Source organism: Lissotriton vulgaris, chromosome 10 (genome assembly GCF_964263255.1).
Source record: "Lissotriton vulgaris chromosome 10, aLisVul1.2, whole genome shotgun sequence".
Classification (NCBI taxonomy): Eukaryota; Metazoa; Chordata; class Amphibia; order Caudata; family Salamandridae; genus Lissotriton; species Lissotriton vulgaris.
The window spans coordinates 147328269-147334955 of NC_141698.1; the positions used below are offsets into that span (position 1 = coordinate 147328269).

The window sequence follows — 6687 nt, forward strand, 5'->3', positions numbered from 1 at the left end:
GTTTTGATGCTTCAAGTTTCATGAACTTATTTTCCTCCACATTTAAAAGAGGCAGATTGTTGATGGCTCATGCCTTTCATGTGTTGCTATTTTGCTATTCTGGAACCTTTTAATATTGTGATGTAAGAGGCTGTTTGGACTGCATTAAAGGAATAATGCAGAATGTCAGCCTCTGTGTCTTTAATGAAATCCAGATTCTCTAGTCATGGCAATATGAGAATCACAATTTGCATGTCTTCCCTGTGCAGGTGCCATGCTGATCTACTTTGTATTGTTCCAATTTTAGTATAAATGCCACTGAAGCGAGAATTGGTTGATTAAATATTATAGTATTATCAAGAGAACTCAAAGTGCTATTACTTTATCTCCATTTTCATCTCGCACTTTGCTCCCATGTAAAGTGCTCCACTACCTTAATGGTTCTGCTTTGCATTAAACAAAACTACAAATACTTAAGATTCTAACACAACTGGGTGCTGTAATTCATCTACTACTGGATTTTCTGAGTTGAAATTGATCAGAATTAAAATGACATTTCTAAAGCGCACAATTACCAAGGGGCATCTAGACACTAACCCTACTAAGGAGAACTGAATGTGATACACCAAGGGGCCAGGAGAGATGCCTTACTTGTTAAATAGAGAGGTTTTTAGACTTTTTCTGGCAGATTTTTCTATGGGACAAGAGTTCCATAACCTGGCAGTACATATTACGAATCTTCTCCCACCCCATTTAGTTCTTTTGAATTTGGGGACCACTAAGTTCCCTCAAAAGGATGAATAAAGAGATCTAGCTGGGGTATAACATTGGAAGCGTTATGCCAGATGGACAGGACCTGTCATGTAAAGATTTAAAAGCTATACAGGGCTTTAAAGTTAATGTGCTTTCTGATTGGGAGCCAGTGTAAATGGACCAGGGCTTGTGTTGTGGACCTATGTTTGAGAATGCCAAGAAGCAATAGTGCTGCCAAGTTTTGAAGCGTCCGTAACTTGTTCAGAAAACGTTTTTGGATGTTGGTATACAACACATTGCAGTAGTCCAGAATGAGGCACAGCTTGCATTATCAGAGTTTGTATATCAGATTATCAAGTTTGACCTCTTTCTTAGTTTTGTTTGCAAATTTTCCCATGCCTTCCTGGCAAAATGTACATGAGGAGAGCATCTTTGGAGTGTGTAAAATCCTCACCAAACTTGATTCTTTGATTTCAAAACAACTCTTATTTACACTCAAATCATGATTCCCTGGGCGCTTGCGACCAAGAGTTTCAGTGAGTGTGAGTGCCCTATCAGTGACTGATAAGGATGTTCGTTTTCAGTTAGTGAATCTTAGGAAATGAGTATTAGAAGAACATTTAGCTAAGAATGATAGCACATGAATAATAATGACTACAATTTGACGAGTGGTGTGTGCAATTGCTGTAACCATCCGACAAGTGCTAAAACGCGTCCTATGCAGTCGCGTCAGATGCAAGGGGATTTTGCAGCAGTTTGGAATGCACAGCATGAAGAAGACACATATGTACATAACTTTGATAGTAGCAATGAATGGGATTTGGTGATACAGGTTGTAGATCAACTCAAAAATGGGAAGCAATACAATACTATCCTCCGATTCCCAGTATGAAGATAGGGGAAGTTGAAGTTAAGCTTCTTAGCACAAGTCCTGATCGATGTAAATCATTTTGATACATTTACCAATATCTTACTATTGATACCATGTTCCAAAGGAAGGGTAGTTGATATAATGGAAAAAGGCATAAATCTGCTTTAATGAAGCGGACAAAGTTGTTTAGTCATTAGGATGAATATAAATCACTCTACACAAGTCTGAGTTGCCGAAGAAGATAAGAAAATGGGTCGGGATATATCAGCTCTCAAATGTAGCACCTTCCCAGCCGGGGGTACCTGCCAATGACCATGCCATACATGGAGCTTAGGATTACAGCAAACTCAACATTCTAAAACAAGTTTTCATGGCATTGCGCTCTCACACCTATGTCATAGCTTTATGGAGTCTGTGAGGAGCCCAAATGGTTCCATCAAAAATATCACAAGACACTACATCTTCCCGTTAAATAAAAAATTGCTACTTTATTTACAAATCAATATATATATATATATATATATATTTATATATAAAGGCCTCTGAAAAGGATATTTTTTTATATCACATTACAATCTGTCTATTACATACAAACTGGCCTTCAAACATCTTAAAAATATCGCAAAATTGTGACGTACAGATATGAATAAGCGTAAATTTGCACATGCGTCTTTGCACATCAAACATCGGGACCGATAAGATATACCCAGAATATAAAATAGAGCTTGAGAGAAACAATGGTTCTTTTTTAACAAAAGCGTGTATATATATTTATTTATTTATATATTTATAACCTTTTCTATGAGATATATTGAAATATCCCCTAGATGCTCTATGGTATTTATACCGTGATGTATTGCATTTTATTCCGTATTTTGCACAATAACAAATGTAAATTTTGCTTGAATATGTATATATAACTCATGCAAGGGTATCTCTTATGGTATTTATACCGGTATATCGCTTTGCCCAAGATGTAAGACTATAAATGCATATTTGCATAGCAGAACACGTATAACTAAATGTACATTGAAATGCTGTGTTAAAGTGTGTCAGCAAGCCAGCAAATGTTTTAAAAAAACGTCATTTGTACAGATTTGTAAAAATATCAGAGCACTGTCACTTTAAAATTGCATCACCAAAAAAAGAAAAAAATGTCAATGTTGGTATATAAGAAACCAGGTGACCATTTACTGTGTCATGTGATCAAGGTACGTCAGTACCGAAACGCGTAATGGCCGACTGAGTAACAGCTCAATAAACCGACAAATTGTTTTCACCTACTTGGGTCTGTGCTCCACGTTTCTTTTCGTGAGGAGAGAGCGCCTGCAGCTTGCTTGTGGAGTGGAGTGGCAGAGATATATATATATATATATTCACATTTCATTCATCATCCTTCTTGCCGCTTTTATTATTCGACATGATCTGGTTACTGGAAGCTGGGAGCTGTCATCTTCCCTGTCAGCGATCTTTGAAGACAGTGAAGAAAGAACAGCAGTCACCGGAATTTCAGATTCAGTCTTTCTTTCACCATCTAGATAAGGAAATCAGTGAGTGAAGATCCTAAAGTGAGCAGAGACTCTGGTAACAACTTCCCAGGACGCTGGGCAGTCATCACCATATTTCCCTTAGTGGACACAACACGGAAAGGTGCAGCATCATATGAGGCATCAAGTTTTCTCCTTTGTAGTTGGCAAGTGATCACTAGATCTCCTGTCTTAAATGTAATGTTCTTTGCATGTTGCCTCTTGTCAAAATGGGCTTTCAACTTTTCCTAATTTAATTTGAGTCATCTTTTCACCTCTTCCTCTTTGATTGGCCCCTTAAAAGGTAACTTGGTTGTTATTGCTCTCCCGAACATCAAAGTTGCGGAACTTTCACCTGTGCTCTAGTGAAGTGTTGAACAATAGGCTCGTAGGGTGAAATTTAAACCAGTTTACAAACTGAACCTCTCAAGAGTTGCACACTGTATTGCTTTCTTTAGCATACTCATAAAATGTTCAACATGTCCGTTGGCCTGTGGCCACTAAGGTGTACTCTTCTGATGCTTTACGTTCTTCAGATGCCCCCAAAAAATGCTTGAATTCTCTACTGTTGAATGGTAGGCCATTATCAGATTTCAAAACCCTGAAACGGCCCATGTTGCAAAATGCAGTCAAGTTTCTCAATGACTTGCTCTTGGGTTGTGCATGAGAGGTCCTCTATTAATGGTAATCGAGAGTACTCATTCACAATTATAAACAGATGAATTCCATTGCCGAGTGGACTAAAATAATCAATGGCTATTATCTCCCATGCATGCTTAGGGAGCTCTGTCATGATAAGAGTATGTTGGCTAATGTTCATAGAGAGGCAGTTACATAGATGACAGGCCGTGAGTTCTTTTTTAACCCTTTCATGTAAATATGGGAATCAAACTCGATCTTGGAAAGCACTCTTGGTAGCAACAATACCATGATGTCCTTTGTGAGCCACTTAAATTATTTTCTGTCTCAAACTCTCCGGAATTAGGATTCTCAACCCTCACATTATAACTCCTTCCTGATTTATAGATAGTTCATCTTTAAAGTTTTTGTACCTTTAGTATGCACCATCACTGGTGAGAGGTCGAGAATGTCAGTTCCATGACTGATCTGTAATTATGTCTTTCAACTTCCGCAAGTCAATATCATGGCTCGTGGCAGTGATGATCTGGGCTAATGATATTACAGCTGAATATCTGACTTTAAAATGAAATTAATGTAGTCTTCACCTGTCTTGAATGGAGTACCATGTATAGGCACTCTGGAAAAGTAGTCAGCAGGGTTCTAATTCTTCGTGGATGATGTACAATGGTGTAGTCATACTCTTGTAATAAGAGTCCCCATTGTTCAATGCGGAGAGGCATTTTGGCCTTTGGATTGCCAAAGATAGTCAATAAAGCCTGTTGATCAGTTACCAGTGTAATAGGCTTTGCATACAGGAATACATGGATATGTTCACAAAACTATACCACAACCAAACTTTCTTTCTCTGTTTGAGAGTAAGCACATTCTGTTTCGGACAAACTTTCACTGGCATATGCCACAATATGCCATAGAGCTTGGGGGTATCCTGTGTGCTGTGCCAGGATAGCGCCTAACACAACTGTGCTGGCGTCAGCAACAACCTCTGTATAAGCTTTATATTGAAATAGGCAATTTCAGTAGTAGTTTCAATGGCTTGTTCGATTTTCTTGAAACTTCTCTCACATTATTGTGACCATTTCAATGTTTAAATGAAACATTTTTCTTTGTTAACTCATGTAAGGGAACACTTATGGTAGCACATTCTTCTATGTATCTGGAACAATAACTGGTCATGCCGAGAAATGAACGTATCATAGAAACATCTTGTGGGGGATCAACATTTGACAGCACTTGTACTTTAACAAAATCAGGTGTCATAACCCCATCAGAAACAATATGCCCGAGGAATTTTAAGTGTGTCTTGTGGAACTCACACGTGTTTGCATTCAAAATCAGACCTGCATCAGTCAGTAAGGGATGAGTAAGAGCTTTATCATGCTCCTTTGGGGTAGCTCTGGAAACCAATATGTCATCGCATAAGTTGAATGCATTACAACCAGCTGTATGACATGTCAAATGACGTCTTGGAAAAGTTCTGCAGCGTATGACACAACAAAACTGAGTCTTCTATATCAAAACAAACTGACAAGTAAGAAATGGTTGTGATATATCTGTAATCTTCTTCGAGTTCTAGCTGATGATAAACTTTATTTAAATCAAGACAAGAGAAAACCTTTGCACCATTTAATTGTGTTTTCATGTCAGCAATGTGTGGGCCTGGATGTTGTTCTCGTTCAATTGCTTTGTTTGCTTAGCGCACATCAGCACAGATGTGTGCAGCTCCTTCAGTGTCCTTTTTGGGTGCTACCACTATGGGAGATACCCATGTGTCGGACCAGTTGAAACTCAATAATGTAATGCTTAAGTAATGATTTGAGTCCTTTTTAATGGCTTCTTTTATATGAAAAGCAACTTGTCTATGTCTCTAGGCAACAGGACGGACAGCAACATTAATGTGTAACTTACTTTCATGGTCTTTACCTTTCTCAAACCAAGAAACAATGAAGTAAATTGTCTAACTATTTCATGGTGAGCATTCATATTGTGATCATAGAAATAAGTCCCATATCAGCAGCGGTACTGAAACTGAGCAGACAGGCACTTACAGCTGTACCTTGAAGCACATGGATGGGTGTTTATACCGTTGTTTTCTTGTGTTTCAGAGTTGCTACAAATGAACCTTGACTTTTTATGGGTGTCTATGCAGCCCAAGTATACACTTTGGTTTTCTATGACGTAACTTGAGGCAATGGAAATAATTCATTGTATTTCTCTTCAGGAATTATGTTTATCGATGCAACACTGTAGATGATGAGAAGTATTGAGTGATCATTTAATTGCAATGTCATTTTTTGACAATGTTTGTATGACTTTGGTGTTTTGACATTCACTTTTCTATGACTGACATTTTTCCTCACATGCAGCCAGTCCAACATGTGCACATTTCTGTGAGGATAACATTGACATGGTGCAACCGTCTTCCTCAATTTCACTTGATATTATGGTAGACAAACTGTTTGACAATGATTTTGCCTCAATTGATGCTGCTGCTTGCCTTGTGGGGGTGCATTGAACAGTGCCTCTGGAATGTTCTGGTGGACATGTTGTCTTTGCGCCGTGATGCACTTGCTTTTTTCTTCATGTTACAAACAGTGACAAAATGGTTCTCTTTCCCACACACTTTACATATCTGTCAAAGGACAGGGTATTTACCTTCATGTGGAAATGAAAATCAACATCTAGAGCATAACTTCTTTTTACTGGTATACCGAACTTTGTGTCCTTCAGTATTTTTCTTTGGCTCACTTTTATATACTCATGACTGATTCACTCTGAGCAATCCAGGCTCCATGTAAGCTGCTTGTCTTTCAGCACACTCCTAAGTTCTGGCAGCCATCAATACTCACTCCAGAATTAAAGTTTCTCTCAGCATTCGTCGTCCTAATGAATCTGACAAGCATCCATCAATAACTCTAA

General features: G+C 38.3%; 1 pseudogene; it reads right to left on the minus strand.

Annotated features, from left to right (window-relative positions):
• Positions 1-209: 209 nt before the first annotated feature.
• LOC147684853 (U6 spliceosomal RNA) lies at positions 210-310 on the minus strand (annotated as a pseudogene).
• Between the last annotated feature and the right edge of the window lie 6377 nt (positions 311-6687).